The sequence below is a fragment of the Saccopteryx bilineata genome, chromosome 10 (genome assembly GCF_036850765.1).
Source record: "Saccopteryx bilineata isolate mSacBil1 chromosome 10, mSacBil1_pri_phased_curated, whole genome shotgun sequence".
NCBI lineage: Eukaryota > Metazoa > Chordata > Mammalia > Chiroptera > Emballonuridae > Saccopteryx > Saccopteryx bilineata.
In genome coordinates this window covers 58,863,045-58,883,032 of record NC_089499.1, presented here as the reverse complement: position 1 = coordinate 58,883,032, position 19,988 = coordinate 58,863,045, and the positions used below count along the sequence as shown (strand labels likewise).

Genomic DNA, 19,988 nt, shown 5'->3' with positions numbered 1-19,988 from the left:
GTCACTCACCCTCTTCGGTTCCTGAAATCAACACTCTGGACTTCCAATCTCACCACAGTCCGCAATTCTCCTGCAGGACTTCCCTGATTCATTAGCTATCCTGCAGCCAGCACTGCTGAAAACTGACTGTGCCAGATGTCCATAAAATAAAAATGAAGAAATTCAACATTTGTGTTTTATTTTTCCTTGAATCACTAACTTAACTTTTCATGGCCAAAGACTGAGGTCGTAGGGAAAAATAGTTTTAAGGTTATGAGTCTCATGTATAAGTACAGCAGGAGTCACCAAACTTCAATCCTTGGGCCAAATCCAATCCATCACCTATTGCTATAAATAAAGTTTTATTGGGATAAAACCATACACATTTGTTTACATCTTTGATCAAGTTAAGTAGTCACAACAGAGACCAGATGACTCACAAAATCTAAAATATTTACTCTCTGTTGCTTTACAGAAAAAGCCACACAGCTCTTGAACTGGAGTAGGAATTAAAGAAAGTAACATGGCAGAGCACCTTATAAACACTTTATGATCGTAGCGTTCTTGCTATGGCTTTTAGTAATCCCGTTCAATTATGGAGGACTTCATATGGACCTTCTAGGAGCTCCCAGAAAGGAGCATGTACAATAAGTGCAAAAATTTCTTAATCTGTTAGTCTGTTCATAAGGGACTGATTTGACCCACAGTTCTCCAAAATTCTCAAAAATAATTTTCATTTAAAACCCATCACACAGCCTGGCAATGTATCTGTCTAAACCAGCAGTTCTTAGGGTGGCCGAAGCCCCCTTGGACTAGTAGTCCTTGAGAGCCTTTCAGGTCCATTAAGTCCCCTTGGTTTCCAACAGCACATATATGTAAAGTCAGAGTTTCTTCATAGCTTTCAACAAATCATAATGGACTGAACACAGAACCTGATATGAGAATCACCTGTCTCCTCTTAAATCAAACATTATAGATATTTGCAAAAATGAAAAAAATAAACCAAAATCCTTTTGTTTTAGAAAATAGATTTACTTTTCATAAAATGTTTTTTTATGTCAACATGAAAGGAGCTTTTGTTTTGAATTAATTTTTAAATTTCTTAGGTTTAATTTCTAATATTGAAAATATCAATAAATATAATTAATGCATACAAGCAAAAGGTCTTAGTAATCACCTCAATATTTTGTAAGACTGTAAAGGCATCCTGAAACCAAAAAGCTTGGTTTAACTAAAGATTTAATATTGGTCCCACTGAAAAAATACATATTTTATCAATACAAACCTTCCATATGGAATTCCAAATACTTTTTTTCTTAGGTTAAAAGGAGAGGAAATAGTGAGACAGACTCCCACATGCACCTCAACTGGGATCCACCCAGCAACCCCTGTCTGGGGCCAATGCTCAAATAAATCAAGCTACTTTTAGCACCTGAGGCTGTCACACTCGGACTAACAGCCATCCTCAGCACCCAGGGCCAACGCTTGAACCAATAAGCCCACTGGCTATGAGAGGGGAAGATAGAGAAAAGGGGGAGTGGGATGGGGAGAGAAGTAGATGATCGCTTCTTTTGTGTGCACTGACAGGTTAAGAAACCTGGGATGTCCACATGCTGGACCAACACTCTATACATGGAACTAACTGGCCAGGACCCCAAATACCTTAAGTGTCAACAGAAATCCCTTACACTTAGGTAGCTATCAAAAGGTTGAAGAACTGAAATATTGGGGACTTTATACTGCTCACAAAAATTTGGGGATATTTTTTCCCTTCATATTCATTTTGAAATATCTCTTAATTCTTCCCATAAAAATTAGGGGACATTTTATAGCTTCATGTTGATTTTGAAATATCTCCTAATTTTTGTGAGCAGTATATTTACTCTTATTTGTTGAGAAAACCTGAATAAGTTAATAATCTCTCATCCCAAAATCCTACTTAGGAAAACAAAGGGCTCCACATCTCACCTTGGCTCTAGTAACCTTACAGTAATTTATTTTTATTATTATTATTTTTTATTAATTTTAATGGGGTGACATTGATAAATCAGGGTACATATGTTCAGAGAAAACATCTCCAGGTTATTTTGACATTTGATTATGTTGCTTACCCCTCACCCTAAGTCAAATAAGATAGTCATTTTTGAAGTAAAAAACATAATGACTTTTTAAGAGCAGATCATTTTTGAGATATAAATATATATATTTTCTCCCCATTTTATAAAGTAGAAGGAGGCTCAGCCTTTCCTTGGCCTAAGGCAGGGGGAGTGTAAGTGTATAAAAGAGAGAGAGAGAAAGTATGTGTGTGTGTGTGTTACAAAACATTTCTCTCCCTAGCTTAGAGTCCTAAGTCCTTTGAGGCAATAACACTGGGTGTCCTGAAAAAAACAAAAAAAAGTAGAGTTTGAGGACCGAGGGAGTGACTCTAAGGAAATAAATGTAAAGAGAGAATTCCTCTGATACTTAAGACAATATGCTAAGGTTGATGGTTCAATCCCCAGTCAGGGCACATACAAGAATCAACCAATGAATGCATAAATAACTGGAACAAGAAATCTTTCTCTCTCAAATCAATAAAATTTTAAAAAGTAAACAAAATTTTTAAGAAACTGAAATTCCTAGAGTCTGGGGCATCTGGCCACACAGTCCCGGGGGCTCACCAATGGACTCTTCGCAGAGGGCAGGAAGGGACCCTCAGATTAGGCATGGGGCCTCTCACCTGAACATCAGGCCCAAGGACTTGGCGTTTCTCAGAATGAGGGTAATCCTAAAGAAATAAACAAAGTGCTATTCTAAACCACCTGAGTCTGGACCGAGACGGACATCGGCCATAATATGTATAAAATGCTCTGAGCTGCTCTGTGTCTTCCTACAACGGACCATGAGTTGTAAGTGTCATGTTTCTCCCTGCTCCCTGAAAACATTCATAGAAATCTTACATGTTTGTCCCGAGTCTCTCTCTTGTATCTCACCTGGAAAACCAGTATTCCTTCTTCTAGTTTTCCCCTCTGCCTCAACAAGGGGGTCTTGGTTCCCCAAGACAAGAAGGCTGTGCTCTCCCTCTGACCCACCAGAGCACTCAGTGCTCAATTCTCCTGGCATGGTGACTTCTGTGGCCCGGGAGGCGAGGACAGGTTCTTGTGGTCACCCACCATCCCCCAGCACCCAGCAGATCCTCCAGGACTTCTCTTGGTGGAGCTTGTTGCAGCACGGCTGTGATGTTACAAAACAAGGAGCCAGGAAGGAGTGCAGTTGCAGAGTCCCGCGGTTCTGTGAGGGTGACCTCCCCACCCCCTGGGAGGTGCGCTGGGTTAGCCTGGGATGTGGGACTCCAGCCAGCCCCAGGCTGGCTCAAGCTAACAGCGTCCTCTGCTGTATGAATAAAACTTCAGTGACAATTACTGGAAACTTTCCCTCAAATTCAAATGCAAGCCAATGTCTTTGGAGCCAAAAATCCTGGGGTTCTCTGCTGCCTGCCAGATGTGCTCCAAAAGCCAACAGCCGAGACCCACTCATAGCCAAGGCTGATTCACTACCAAAATTACCAAGTTCAAGAAAAGGGAGTAAAACAAAACAAAACTAATGTCAGTCTAATATTGACAGAGTCAGTGAAATCAATCTCTGTCTTAAGTAATTCTGAAACTAACGCTGATCTAGAGACTTAAGATAAAGAAAACTAAAATGGATTTCACAGTTAGCCTTTACCCGAATCTTTCGATTTTTATATAGGGGGCCATTACTCTGGCTGTATCTGTTACATGTACGTGTTTCTCTCCCAGCAGACCTCTAAAAGGGAATCAATTTATTTCTCACTATTCCCCAAGTTTTCAATAAGCTCTTTCTGTGTCTTCTCTTCTGAGTCTATTCTGCGAGGAGGAGCCACTGACTTTTTGGAGGGCTATCAGTCCCTGGCGGCCTAGCAACACAATCTCAGCAGGAAACTCTCTGCCAAGCCAAGAATTTCAGATGTGGGACAAATGCAGCAGCTCACTGGACCCTTCCTCTGGCTGCCTAAGTCTCCCCTTCAGAACATGTGGAAATGGGTCCCCTTTGCCAACGAGCAAACCCACGCTGCTTTCTCTCCCTTCTGAGGAAGTTAGCCCATGAGCAAAAAAAAAAAAAAAAAAAAGACAAAAAATAAAAAAATACTGCTTTTCAAGATATGTTAATGTCTGTTGGAATCTGGTCAGAACAATGTAATGCCTTGCTCTTACTAGGAAACATTACACTTTGCTGGAATCAAAGGATTTTGAAGAACAGAGAGATTAACCCAGTGATAGTCATTAATCAATCGCAAGCCCTTAGCTGTTTAGAATGGTGATATATATCAAAACCTTTAAAAACGTGCCTACAATATGAAACCAAGCATTTGACCTCCAGCGACCGGATAGAGTAAGCTACAACTATACAACAGAATTCCACATAGCCATCCCAAAACAGTATAAAAGAATGTAGGAAATGTGCATACAGTGTGTTACAATGTTACATATAGTAATCAGTGACTTTTATTTTTACTTACTGATCTGCACACGTGGGTGCACATACAAATACTGCTAGGAGGACATACCAGACGCTTATAGCTAGCTGTGCAATTCCAAATGTTTTTTCCCTTTCTTTTTTTGCTTACCTGTGTTTTCTCATTTTTACAATGAACATACACTGGAAATTAGAAAATATAGAAGTTGTAGTTATATGTAGAATAGCATATGGGCACCTAATAAACAGATTCCTTTAGGGGAACGGGATCCCAATTAGAATCTATGTAATTAAGCAGCATGTCTTCATTAGCAGAGCCTGAGGAAGTCAGTACAATGAGTCCTCTGTGCATCTCAGGCCCAGCACCGTGCCGGAAGCTTTTCACATATTAATTCGTCTAATCCTCACAGCTACCCTGAGAGGTTGGCATTATCCCCAGGTTGCTGATGGGGAACTGAGGCACAGGGAGGTTTAGGCAATTGTTGAAAGGCAAATGGTTAGGGAGTGGGTTTAAACCTAGCAAGATCTAAACGTCTATTCACTTGGTCATCTGAACTTGGCGGGGGGTGGCGGGGAAAGGATGAAGGACTGACAGCCTGAATATTGGCAGTGAAAAATATTTCACTGCCATAACAACCCCAGAATCATTGATTTTTGTAGCCAATGGTGGCTCAGACCCGCCAAGAGACAAATACCAAAAATGGGATATATCCTCAGTTAATGAGGGCAGTGGCTGCTCACAAGGCTGCTCCAATGAGCCAAAGCCACGTGGCCAGGGCTCTTTGCATGTCCCAAAAGTGGACAATATCCCTCCACAGGACCACAGAGGGATGAGCTTGAAGCCTAGCCTCAAAGGAGCAGATCAGTTCTTGACAATAAAAATGCCTGGAGCGAAAGGAACAAGCCCCCTCTAGGTGGCCCTGGAGTCTTCACTATAGATTACATCATGGCTGTGTTTGGGCTACAAACTGACCTTTGTTCTCCAAGGTACCAAAAAAGAGCTGGAGGCACAACACCCCAGGCTCTTTCCCCATAGCCAATGTTGCTTTGGTTTTCACAGCTTTTAAGGGTTGCACTAGCAATTACTTTGTTTCCTGTCAAAGCAGCCCTCCTTCCCTGGGAAAAGGAGTTAGGAGAGTATCAGCAGACCCCTGAAAAAAACAAAAAGAAGACAGAGGGAAAGATGAACATGGAAGAGATGTTGTGCAACCCGATTAAAGATTCAAGCCTGGCTGGATTTGAATACTGTCTCCAGTACTCTGTTTATTTGTTCTGCAAGCATCTATTTTGTGTCTCCGGTATATCTGGCAGCATACTAGACACTGAGCCCAATGATAAGTAAAGCAACATTGAAGAAAGCTGGCATTCAAAGGGTTAGGAGTGTTCTGATGAGGGAACAGGCAAAGATACAACATAGTAGTAGATTGCACCAGTGGGGGTGGTCAAGGTAGCAACTTTCGTTTTGCTGGACTTTAAAAGGACAAGTAGGCTGGGAAGGTGGGAGACACAACAGGACAAGCATGCCTGGTAGAGAGAGAGGAAGGTGTGGAGATCCAAGGACAAGAAGTTGCCCCCTATTTCACTTTAGGGGCACATGTATGGCTAAGGTAGGGGACTCTGGTGAGAGATGAGGAAGACCAATTAGTGAGCTGAGTCAGGCAATCAAAGGTCATGTTCTAAGGTGTAAGAGTTTGGACCATATCCTGATTTGAGTAGGAAGGTGGGGTGTGGAGACAGGCAACAGCCACAGCCACTGAACTGTTTATGGATATTGGGACTCAATGATCACATGACCTTTGGGAAAATCTTGGTGTTCAAATATGCATAGGAGGGAGTAAAGCTACCTGGAGACATGGAGTTGGAGGCTGACACAGCTGACTGGGGAGAAAGCAATGGGGAGAGGCCAGAAGGGTCAGAGGAATGAGTGAGAGGTGGGCTCCCGGGAGACATGCAGGAGTCTGAGGGTCAGACACACCAGCAGTTCGGGAGGTTGGCCATGTCATGTCAAAGAAATTGCTTAACCTCCTGGGCCTCAGTGTCGTCGTTCACAACTCCTAGGAGACTTATGCCCAACTTCCAGGGCTGCTCTGGAGGGCTGGGAGGACATCTGGGAAAGCCCCCAGCACAGTGTTTGCACATAACGGGCCACACTATCCTCATGCTCCCCAATTTTCCCTCTTCGCATTTCTGCCAAGTGTTGTGTTTTCATACGAATGCCTTGCTGAACTGAAGCCCTTAACTGAAGAGAGAAATCCACCAGGTGCCTGATGATGCCGGTGCTCCTCACTCCACTGCCCCTGTGCTCTGGCCCTCCCCCAGGCTGGGGCAGTGGCTGGAGGCACCTGAGACAGCCGGCCTCTGGCTTCAGCTAAGACCAGAGCGAGGGCGGAACACAGCCCTTCACAAGATCACCTCTCAGTATTCATGACACAGAAGGAAGGCAAGCCTGAGGAACTTTTCATCCCTTCTGTCTCAGGAGAACATTTGAAGCTTCCACTCCTTCTGTTAGCAGAATCAGCATTTGGCAAGGAATCTCGTGATGAGCCAAGGACATTCATCATTTGCGAAGGGAGACACAGAAATGCATTATTTCTGCAGCATCTATTTTGCCAGATCATTTCACACAAACACCAGGAAGAGAAAAGCACTACTTCACTGTCAGAACACTTAATGTTGTTCATACATTTGGGTCATTTTTCTCCTACGTGATAACTGCATATCTAGAAGCGAGTCACCTGGAACAGCCCCCAGAGAGGGGCTCCAGTCAGGAGACTTCTGACCAATCACAATTAATTGGGATAAGAGCCAAACATAAAAGAGGGGCTGAGGACACTCAGCACCAACAAAAGCGTGCCCTCTGCAGAGAATGGATGAAGAGAAGATCATTCACCAAAGAGCTAGTGCGTTTGAATATGGTCTCTTGGCCAAATTTTCCATCAAAAATTGCAGTTACATCTCAGGAGTCGGCATAATTAAATCACTTAGATGAGGGTTGACAGAAGGTCCAGGAAGAGGAAGAGAGATGGCAAAGCAGGAACCTGTCCAGCCCCAAGTGAGAATCCGGGGGCTTGCCTCAAAACCCACACCTTGAGGGACTGGCCTGCTTCTCCACCCCTTCCCAGAAGCCTCTGGCATTTCTCTTGAAATCTCTGACCGCAGGCCCCCAATAAACTCATTTACTGGGAAAACACCCTGGAGACTGGGAAGGCCAGAACCCTTACAGGAACATGAGCAGAGGAAGCCTCCTGTTCCTATCTGACAGTTCAATTTTCGGTCTCATTCTCTACAATAGCAGCAGTGCAAGGAATAAATTATATCAATCATTTAAGAAAGGATCCCATCAACACACAAAAAAGGAAACTAAACTGAAATCACTTCTATTTTTATTCATTCTACAAATATTTACAAATTACCTACCATGTGCCAGGTGGGCGGGTGATTATTAGTAAATACACATCTTCTCTCGGGATATCAATAAGCTAAATTTTGGTTCATTTCATAAAAAATAAGTAATAAATAAGATGGAGCATAGACACATGGATCATTTCAACCTTAACTTGAGTCCTGATATCCCACTGAGCAGTCTGTGAATGTTCCCCTCCCAAGGTCACACCTGTCTGCAGTGTGGGTAAATCACGTATGCCAGAGGAGAGAGGGTGTTGTGTCTTCCACTGAGTGTACAACAGTCTATAAAGCACAGACCTGTGTTTTTCCCTGTGACAGGAGGAGCGAGTATCAGGCAATATGGGCAGCCCAGCAGTTCTGTAGACATTGAAAACTCAGCCAGCACAGTCATCAGGTAGGAAGAGGGTCTCAGAGAGGGACTTAAAATAATAAATGAGCCAAGGCTCCTAGGGAAGGGAATGACTGTGCAGTATATACAATTCCCTGCCTCCTGAGAGACTAGGTTGATGGAGTATCCCGTTAATGTAATGAGACAGTCCTGAGCCAACAAACGAGGCTGGTGAGCAGAGGCAGGACGTCTACGAGCAACGCCTGATGGGCAGTGGGAACTGAGGCGGCTGGGGGTGCTCTCTTTAGATTGCATGTAATCTCCTTTCGTGTACATGCATATGGAAGCACGTATGTCCCTCCAGGTAATCTCCTTTCATGTACATGCATATGGAAGCACGTATGTCCCTCCAGTAGGGAGAAGGTGATGCATTCCTGTTTTGTCTTCTCTGTCTTATTCCTAGCAAAGAGGGCTTACCACAACGGAATGGGTGGGAAAGAATCCACATGAATTTGCTGAAATGCTATTGATTTTGAGTCTGGTAGCAGCATCCTTCTTGGTTTAGAATCACCCACCAAGGTCAAGTCAGAGGAAGAGCAATAATGTACATTCCACTTGATAGGCAATTTGGCATGGTGCTAAAACCAGAGACTCCCCAGTCAGACATGCTAAGTTCAAGTCCTGGCATCACCACTTAATAGCTATGTGACAAGCTGCCTAGCCTCCATCAGCCTTCTTTCTTTCATCAGTAAAGTGGACGATATGAGACCTCATACTGCTGTTGGAATGACCAAATGAAGTCACATGTGTAAAGTACCCAACAGAATTATGGACACAAAGTACTTAAAAGTAGTGGTTCTAATTTTGAAGGCTAGTAATAAATTCTGACATTTGGTCTATAACTCCTGAAAAAGGTCATTCTCTTGCCTAAACTATAAGAAGAAACTCTCAACCAACATTCACAGACTAACAGGTGAACTAGCTCTGAATGCTACATTCACAAGGTATGAAGGAGTCTTCAACAGTTACTCTTTGAGGATGGCTCCCTTCTGGCAGAAACTAGATGATAGAAGCCTATATCTGTATAGGTGAGGGAAACTATGGTTTTTAGATAAGTTACTAAAGATGTTGCCATAAAAAGTAATCATCTATAATTCCTAGGTTCTCTCCTTATAGGCAGTGTCATTTTCTTATTATGACATAAATGTACTTAGTATTCCTTTCAACTCAGTTATTGCATACAGAAGTGTCACTTCAAAATACAACACTCCAAAGCAATTATGTTTCCAAGTAAATATATTTCTAAATCCTTTAAGCTGATGTTAGGAACTCTTCTTAACCATAACAACAACAAATGTAACTAAATCATTGGGATTCTAGATCACAGAAGAATATTTGAATATTTGAATAGGAAGTGCCATTTTGTACAGACAGTTCTGTTTCATCCAGGTATTCTGATCAGTGTCTCCAAGGTCAAAACTTTTTTAAAAATCCACTATTAATGCAATGCTCTTCCAGATCTAGTGAAGTTGGAAGAAAATCCTTGAAGAATGCAGTTTTTCACTGTCAAAGCCATCAGAACAAGAGACAATTTGCATCAGAAGAAGAGACCTAGGTTTAGAAATGACAGAAGAGAAAGGAGGACGGGGCTTAAATTATAACCCAAAGAACAGAGTGGGGGTAGGAAGCAGCTGGGCTCCATCCAGCTTGTGCAAGGCTGTGGCACGTGGAGACCACTCAAAAATTTGGAATGTCTCCTGTAAAGTAGTTCTTACTCCATGAGGGGAGAAGCATGGACGTGAACTGCCAATATAGGCAGAATTTATTAAGAACTTCCAGCTGGGAGTGGGGAGGGGACAGGTGATTGAAAAGCACTGTTCTAAATTTCTTATGAGGGTGCCTTCTGGTCCTCACCTCAAGAAAGCACTGTCCAAGGATTATTGGGGGGGTCTGCCCCAGTGTCCTTGGAGCCCTTCCCCAGTTAGCTGTGTGCCGTGCCCTCCTCCATGACCGAGTCCGGGGAGACTGCTCTTCAGAGCAGCTGGCTCCACAGTCGCTGCCCTCGGACAGACTTCTATTGCTTTCAGACTGTCAGGTGCTGAATGAAAAGATGTGTATCTCTCCTCTCCCTGTTTTACTGTCTACACTCTTTTTTTAAAATCTCGATAAGTCTCATAAGCTTTTAATGTTCAACACTGTCAACTGGACAAATGCCACTAATAAATTTTAGCTCTGTGGTGATAAAACTAAGCATGAAAGGGAAATTAAGTTAGGAGCTGGCTACCAACCCAGCTGCTGATACACCATCTTTGCCCTAGCATAGCAGCATAACGTACTGCTTTAAAGTTGGGAAATTCATCTGTCAACTGGGCAAAAGCAAACGGTCTCAGTGCTTATTAAAAAGTCTAATTCCTGGATATTTTATGAATTACTGTGTGGGGGATCTAAACCTTCAAAATGCAAATATTTATGCTGAAAATAGATCATCACAACACTAAAATCCAAAATAGTGATTACAGGTCCACATGTGTTAGAGAAGAAAAATCTCATTAGACATATTTATGAGCGTGTTTTATGTACATCAACCAATTTAACTACAGGCAAAATGCAAATAGTGAAACACTACTTTAAAGGAGCCTGGACTATTTGATATATATTATTTTCTTTAGTCCACTTTTCTCAAGCTCTAATTTACAATAATTCGTCCTTCCTGCTCCCTAAAGATCAGAAGGAATAACAACAATGACAATAATAATAATAAATTATTATTAATACCAACCAGTATTTATTGAACACTTACTTTAGATCAGATTAGATATTACTCCCCCTCCCCCCATTTTACAGGTTAAGAAACTAAGACACAGAGAGGTTAATAATTTATCCAAGGTTACACCACCAGTAAGTGGTTGTATTAGCAAGGGGGATAGAAACTACTATCATAAAAATATCCCACAATCTCTGTGGCTTCACACAATTAAGGTTTATTTCAGGCAACCATCCCATGTGAAGGGTCATCATGGGAGGCCTTCCACACAGTGATGCAGAGACCCAGCATCCTCCTGTATGTGTCTATGTTCTTCTCTCAGGCCTTGGAGACTTCCACATTCAGCCAGCGAAGGGTGTAGAGTGAGTGGAGAGAGAGCACCCGCTTCTTGAGCTCCTTAGCCGGGAACTGACTTGCGTGAGCTCTGCTCACATTCCACCTGAAGGAACTAGCCACAGGGTCAACCCAGGGTAAGAGAGCCTGGGAAATGGAACTGGTGGCTAAGACAGTCTTATTCAAGCTGGAAGTCAACATATGGAAACAGGTGCTTAAATTACCAGGGTCTGTTAGCTCTCTGTGCTGCTGAACCAGGGTTCAAACCCAGGCAGTGTGGCCCCAGAGTCTTCACTGCCACGCTTTAGTATAAAGTCTTGATAAACTGTGGACAGATGAAACCTCAGATTGAAACTTGCCTTGGCACTACCTACAAGATGGATCCTTTAGAGCAGGCACAATCAAGTCAGTCTACAGAAAGGATAATATCACCCAGTCACTTGTATGTGTAATTACGGTCAGGCTCAGCTGTTAAAGGCCAGGTTAGTGCAACACAGAGGGAAATGTGTTATAAACAATTCTTAGACCTTTTGTCTGATTTCCTTAATCCCAGCTCAAATAAAATTGCTATTTGATTAACATCAGCAACCTTCTCCAGCATACGGTATTAGTTGCTATGGCCCCAGGAAAGTTAATTGGCTTAACTAAAGTCATTTTAATTCTATATCCAAGATGTCCTAAAAATCAAAGGCAATCAATGAATGAGTCTGCAAGACCCATAACAAGCTTAAAGTTAATACTATTTGAAACTGCTCAAGTGGTCCCTGCACTTACAGAGCCAGAAGCTGGAATAAGTGTTAGGAGGCTACATCTGAATGAATCTTTAACTCCATCAACTCCAACCTGAATATAGCGATACTAGTTTACAGCACCGTTGGGCCCTGGCTTTTTGTTGTGGAACACAGAGAGCAATAGTGAGAGCATGTGTAATAGTTATGAACCCGCCTTCCCTCCTGTGGAAAGGGAAAACTGAGGACTGGGTCTCCCTCCTATTGGTAGAAAACTTCCTTTGTCAAAAGCTTGTGAAGATTCTGTTCCCTACCACTACTAAGATCAGAGGCCATGAAAAACGACCCAGAGTGTCAGCGTTCTTCATGGAAGCACCCTCTGCATCACTTTTGCCCATGGATACTCCAGGAGTTTGCAGCAGGTGACCCCTCCCATTTTGCCAGCCCTAAACAGTACCAGAAAGTGAAGGTGTATTGCTCCGTGTCCCCTGAGCTGAGATGCAAACATCATCTGAGTCTTCCAAGAATTTAAACATCACCAACTTCACAATCAAATTTTTTGACATACTTCACCAAACCCACCACACAAAATTTCCTCCCTATATCTTTAAAACTAAACTCCGAAAGGAATTTAGAAATCACCCATTTCAGAAGCCACTAGCTCAAACGCCTCCAGAGACCAGACCAGTCGTGCCAGGTGAGGGGGATCAAGCCCCTCTGGGACCTGTGGCCAACAGCAGCCCTGCTGTCTTATCCTAAAATGATGGTCACTTTTTGGCTGATTGCTAAAGGTGAGAGGCACACTGTGGTTATCCAATCTTCCATTTGTTGAGAGAAGCCAGAAATCTGTATTTTTATGTGTAGCCTCCCACTGAGTCCCATTCTTTGAACACTATGGAGTCCAGATAGAAAATGTCAGTAAACATCTTCCTCCTCATTTATCTTCACATAAGGAGACCAAGACAGAACAACACGGGTTCACGTCTCCCACAAGGCAGTGGTGTCCTAGACTGCGTGCAGACTGCTGCCAGGATCTATCACGAACCCTTGACATTCTATGATCTCCACCATAATATGAATATGAGGCACCCAGTAGGCAGTAGCCAGCTCAGATGCCCACCTGGCTCAGGGTCCCAGGCAGGGCGGAGGATCCAGGGTCCTCCGCAGCATTCATGTTCCCTGGCCATGCAGGGGCTCTGAACCTAAGGCTGCATTCCCTAAAGACCCCACATAAGACCAAAAGTACCAGGTCTCCCATGCCTTTGCGGTTGCCAGGCATAGGAGCAAGACCCTGAAGATGAGGACTCCATGCAGACTGAGAGAAGCCCACGTATTATTCTTTCTTTTTTTTTTTTTTTACAGAGACAGAGAGAGAGTCAGAGAGAGGGACAGACAGACAGGAATGGAGAGATGAGAAGCATCAATCATCAGTTTTTCGTTGCGACACTTTAATTGTTCATTGATTGCTTTCTCATATGTGCCTTGACTGCGGGCCTTCAGCAGACTGAGTAACCCCTTGCTCGAGCCAGCGATCTTGAGTCCAAGCTTGTGAGCTTTTTGCTTAAACCAGATGAGCCCACGCTCAAGCTGGTGACCTCGGGGTCTCGAACCTGGGTCCTCTGCATCCCAGTCCAATGCCCTATCCACTGCGCCACCACCTGGTCAGGCCATATTATTCTTGAAATAAGGTTTTTTCCTATGGTGGTTTGAAAAATCCTAGAGTCCTAGGAAATGTTAACTAATGTTTCTCTCTCTCTCTCTCTCTTTCTCTCTCACATACACACACACACACAATCACTATGCCATCAGTATTTTTTCTGCTGAATGTATTTAGGAAAATATAAGGAAATCAATCAATATAGCAACGCTTTTTATTTTTAATTTTAGTGAAATGAGGGGAGGCAGAGACAGACTCCTGCATATGCCCCGACCAGGATCCACCTGGCAAGCCCACTAAGGGGCAATGCTCTGCCCATCTGGGGCCCATGTTCCATTGCAACCGGAGCCTTTTTTTTTTTTGCATTTTTCTGAAGCTGGAAACAGGGAGAGACAGTCAGACAGACTCCCGCATGCGCCCGACCGGGATCCACCCAGCACGCCCACCATGGGGCAACGCTCTGCCCACCACGGGGCGATGCTCTGCCCATCCTGGGTGTCGCCATGTTGCGACCAGAGCCACTCTAGTGCCTGGGGCAGAGGCCAAGGAGCCATCCCCAGCGCCTGGGCCATCTTTGCTCCAATGGAGCCTTGGCTGCGGGAGGGGAAGAGAGAGACAGAGAGGAAGGCACGGTGGAGGAGTGGAGAAGCAAATGGGCACTTCTCCTGTGTGCCCTGGCCGGGAATCGAACCCGGGTCCTCCGCACACTAGGCACCGGAGCCATTTTTTAGTGCCTCAAGGAGAGTCTATGGAGCCATCCTCAACAACTGGGGCCAACTTGCTCAGATCGAGCTATGGCTGCAGGAGTGGAGGAGAAGAGAGACAGAGAGGGGGAAGGGTGGAAAAGCAGATAGGTGCTCCTCCTGTGTGTCCTGACTGGGAATCAAACCTGGGACATCCACATACTGGGCCGACATTCTACCACTGAGCCAACCAGCCAGAGCCCACCCTACTTTTATTATCATGTATGATATGCCTTTAAGATGGGGATTCTGAGGGGCTCAGGGGAGTGGTTGCTCTGGCATTTGGTGATGCCCATGGGCCCTTTTCAGAATGGTATTTTAAACACAAAAATGTAAACACATAGGAAGGAAACCAACTATATTGAAATTAAGTTTTAAATGTTCAAAGCATAAATGTGTAATGTAGTAACATAGGTGTTTTTTCCTCAGCGCATTAAATATGAGACCTAGTGGTGAGCACTGACTACAGAAGCATGGGTGTCAAGGATGAGCACCAACAGCATGGAGATATCTGAATCAACTATGATATAACATGGAAATATCTGTGATTTCTTCTGTTAACAAAGACACAGGCACTGCTGTGACTCATTACCTACATGTGCACAATAAAGTAATACATTTTGGTTAGAGGTTAGTAAAAATACAAGATGTCATTCCTTTTCTCACCCAGGTTCATAGCCCCCTGAATTCTCACCAAGGCTGTGGACACAGTAAGCACCCTTATGCACTACCCAAGAAGAGCATGTGGTCCCAGAAAAGGTCACCTGACATGTGATTAGTGACGGGGCATCTGCCCCAAATTCACATGCAACATCAGGATGTTCTATACCTGTTGACAACTCTGGCCTATATCACATGTATTATCTGATTATCAGCATATATTTACAATCCAATTTAAGCTTTCTGTATATTAAACATAGACATCACCTTACAGACACTTTCTGCGATACTTTTGGCAGCAGATAGTTTTGCTGTCTATGTTAAGTATAGATTACAGCTCATAGTGTCTCTGGTGATTCTGTCAATAAAAACTTCCCAATTGGATCAGGAAAGGGTAAACACTAAACTGGAAGTAATATTTATCCCAGGTCAGGGTCTTAGAACACAATTAATGGAAACTATAATGTTTTCCCTATATAGTACTGCGTTATTAGAATTCTTCACAAACAGCATACATTTATGTATTACTGTGTGACTAAAAATATATAAAGTATCAAGTTCACAGAAATTTATAATGTCTCATAATGGGTAAATACAAATGTGACTGACTCAGAAGATTTACACTTAAGACATTAATTGAATAGCCCATTCAACAAGCCTACTAATAACTGTCAAAAAAACTAGTTCATCCAATGTATATGCACAACTGTGTGCTTTTATAGAAATCTGTTTGTGAGGTAATGCTGAGTAAAGTGCATTTATAATTAAAGCTCTGCCAGTTGGCTCAGTGGATAGAGTGCTTGCCCAGTATGTGGACATCCCAGGGTTAGTCCCGAGTCAAGGCACACCATCTGCTTCTCTTCCCCACCCTTTCCCCCTTCTCTCTCTTCCCCTCTTGCAGCTAGTAGCTCGACTGATCAAGCATCGGCCCCGGGTGCTGAGGAGAACTTAACTGGTCCAAGCGACAGCCTCAGGCACTAAGGATAGCTTATCGATTCAAACATCAGCCCCAGACAGGGGTTGCTGGGTAGTCAGGATGCATACAGGAGTCTGTTTCTCTATCTCTCCACCTCTCACTTAAAAAAAAAAAAACAACTCACAAACCAAAGGGCACTGGGAGAGACCACAACAAAATCCTGACCATGGTTGAATTATGGTGGCAGAATTTTTGTTATAGTAAACTTGTAATTTACTAATAGTTCCAAAGGGAGATGTAAACATAAATATTTTGACCAGGCGTGAAGATGTAAACATATTTTGACCAGGAATTGATAAGTGTGGCTCTTTATGAGCTGACAGTGAGGGTATTTGAGAATAATAAAAATGAAACCAAAAGTGTATGTAAACATGATACTGAACTTGTAACTTGCTATTGAACAAGACTTAATGTAAATATTTACGTGTGAAGCAAAGAAAGTTGTGAACAGGCATGGTGACTGGCTCATATAAATATCTAAAGGGCTGAAGTTTTGAGATCCTCTCTCCTTCTTCTACTATTGTTCCCTGGCGATGTCTGAACATCACAGATGCTTGGAGGCTTCATGCCACTGAGCAAGGTCGTTTGGGGCCCCATCTAAGCCGAGCCTAGGCTGGGCCAGCCACTCGTCGGAACTGTGAGTGAACTGAAGCCTATGTGCCTTTTGCCTTGCATGTTGCCTCTGACTCTAAGTTGAATTCCCCTAACACATCGTAAACCCTTGTTCACCAGCCAGGAACATATTCTCCCAGAGGGTTACTACAATAATTTTGGATACATGTTTTTCAGTTTTCTATCAATTGTGTGATACTACTTTTCAAACAGAAAAAAGTAAAATCTAAAATGGAGAAAAACAGAAAGGTAAGGGTAGGATTCAAACCCAGACTGGCTGGTTCCAGAGCCCAAGTTCTAATCTCCCCTTATAACACTCTTAAAATAGTTGAAGGTATGGCCCTGTCCAGCTGGCTCAGCAGTAGAGTGTCAGCCTGGTGTGTGGAAGTCCCGGGTTCAATTCCCGGCCAAGGCACACAGGAGAAGCGCCCATCTGCTTCTCCACCCTTCCTCTTCTCCTCTCTCTCTCTCTCTCTCTCTCTCTCTCTCTCTCTCCCCCCCCCCCTCCCACAGCCAAGCCTCCATTGGAGCAAAGTTGGCCTGGGCACTGAGGAGGGTTCCATAGCCTCCACCTCAGGTGTTAGAATGGCTCCAATTAGAACGGGGCAATGCACAAGATGGGCAGAGCATCACCCCCTGGTGGGCATGCCGGGTGGATCCCAGTCAGGCGCATGCAGAAGTCTGTCTGTCCACCTCCCTGCTTCTTACTTCAGAAAAAAAAATAGTTGAAGGTAAAATGAGACTTTTTATTTATTATAAAAAGCCAACTCTCCTCACTGTAGGAATAACAATCAGAAAGTAGATACAAGCAAATAGAAGAAAATACAAATGCCTTAGTCCCAGTTGCCCACAATTCCAGGGGCTACTACTCTTTGGTTCATATGCTTAGAGATCTTTTTCTTTTTTTTAAATGTAATATTTTAAGTGTCATTGTTACTTTACAATCAAGGTGAGATTGTCTTATACATTACAATGGAGTGTTCAAGGGTCCAACAACCCCAGGGCCTTCATACCAACGCCCTGGTCAAGATAGAATATGGATTTCTTGTGGAAAAGAGAGGCTGTATCTAGAGCAGTGGTTCTCAAGCTCAGACCATTTTGTCCCCCAGGAACACAGGGCAGAGTCTGAAGATATTTTTGGCTTTCACAGTGGAAGTAGGGGAGGAGGGGAGAGTGCTTCTGGCATCTAGTGGGTACAGGCCGGGGAAGCTGCTACTCCCCCTACAAAGCACAGGGCAGTCTCCCACAACAAAGAATTATCCAGCCAAATATGTCAAAGTGCAGAAGTTGCAAAAGCCTGGATGAGAGAATCATTTTCACCACTGAACGCACATAACACAAATCCTAATGACCATCAAGCCCAATCTTCCTCCAAAATTTGAATTTCCGTCTGAGGTGCCTTGGACAAGGACCGCTGGACTCTTCCAGGGAGAGCCCCCTGCAGCTCCACTTCTGGCCAGCACTGAGCAACAGGGTACATTCTCAATTTGACCTCACTCTGTCTCCCTGTAATATCTGCCCTTAAAATGTAGTTATGGCAACTGGTTATACAGACCATGCATCATCCTGCCTTGAAATATTTTAAGGGAGAGACAGGACAGCTGGATTCAGGGTTAGAGCATAGCCTTCCTGCATGAGAATCCCAACTCTCCCGCAAGGGTCTTTAGAGAAAGTGTCACCGACATCCTGTGCCTCAGTTTCCTCATCTGAAAATGGGGGTAATAACAATAAGTTCATGGGGTTGTTGTGAAAATGATCTGAGTTACTATATACAGTGCTTAAAACAGTGCTTGGCACTATCTGCTGCCTTTTGTTCCGGTCTAAATACATCCTGTGGGCCCTTGGGGGACACAGACTCTTAACTCCTCTCCCTACATTGTCTGCCTTCTCTAAGGATCCCCCATTTGCCTCTGTTCCTCTTCAAACTGGAACCTCAACCCCCAGGTTTGGTCTGACCGCCGCTGAGCCCAGTGTAGCTCTGTCTTCTCTGCATCACCCATCAGCAGCCATCACTGCATCCTGGGCAGCATCAGCTCTGGGGCAGCCGATGGCCCCACCACATTTATGGCCCTATGTGGACACCGAGTAGGCACACTGAGAACAGTTGAGTTGCATGGGGTCAAAGATTCAAGGAACTTCCAGGGACAGGTAAGTTGTGAGGTCACAGTTTCCTAGAGTAAGGACCAACAAATGGTGGGAAAAGAAGGGTCCCTGGATTCTAGGAGCAGAGAACATGAAATCACAGATGAGGGTGACAGCAGATGAACTGAGTTTTTACCCCAAATCAACCATCTAATCAATCATAATAGCGCCTAACAACAGCTGAGCACTTTCTGTGAGCTAGTTGAGTGTCTCATGCAGTACTGCCTTCTGATAACAACTATAGAGATGCCTGTTACACTGGACAAGGAAGAAAGCTGAGGCTCCATGAGCCGAGCCCCTAGGTGTGGGTACCATAATCTAAAACTTCAGAAGGGCCACCACACTGTACAGCCTCCAGCAACACATCACAGCACACAATGCACATATGTGAACGCACTCTCCCGTGAAAATGAGGCTGTTGAAAATGGCTCCAATGAGAGATTTCATACATGCAGTTCTTCAGCACAATGGGGACCTCTTCTGAATCAGCTTCTTAGGAAATAAACCAACAAACAGCATCCATGAGGAATTCAAGTATAATTAGAAGAAAACCATCATTTCAACAAGGTCATGACACTGTCAAGGACATGATGCATAGCAAGTCAACTACAAATTGTCTTAATAAATATTTATAAAATACCATGTGCTAGATACTATGCTCAGTGATGAGACTGCTCCAGAGATGAAAAACAATAGACTCTCCCTGCTCCCACAAAGCTTAGAGTTTACTGGGGAGATATTAACCAAATAAAAGTGCAGAACACACCTGTCATTATACACAGTGACAAGTAACACAAGTGCTATGACTCAAACAAGGGAGACCCAAATCTGACTGAGAGAAAAAGCCTCTCAGGATCACTCTTACAACAGAAACTGAAAGGATGAATGGAGAACAGAGGGAAATGGTAAGGCTAGAAGCTGTGACTGGAAGACTTTACAGAATGGAGACTGAAGGGAAAGACTAGTAGGCAGACCCTGGCCGGTTGGCTCAGTGATAGAGTATCAGCCTAGCATGTGGATGTCCCAGCTTCGAGTACAGGTCAGGACACACAAGAAAACTGACCATCTGCTTCTCCACCCCTCTCCTCCCCCTTCTCTCTTCCTACCTCCCACACAGCCATGGCTCCATTGATTTATTTGAATGAGTTGGCCCCGGGGGGCTAAGAATGGCTCCCTTGGCCTCTA

General features: G+C 43.8%; 1 protein-coding gene across 1 annotated transcript in view; it reads right to left on the bottom strand.

Moving 5' to 3' along the window:
• The window catches only part of CACNA2D3 (calcium voltage-gated channel auxiliary subunit alpha2delta 3), a 1,003,844-nt gene that overhangs the window by 808,405 nt on the left and 175,451 nt on the right, over positions 1 to 19,988 (bottom strand). The window lies entirely within an intron of this gene.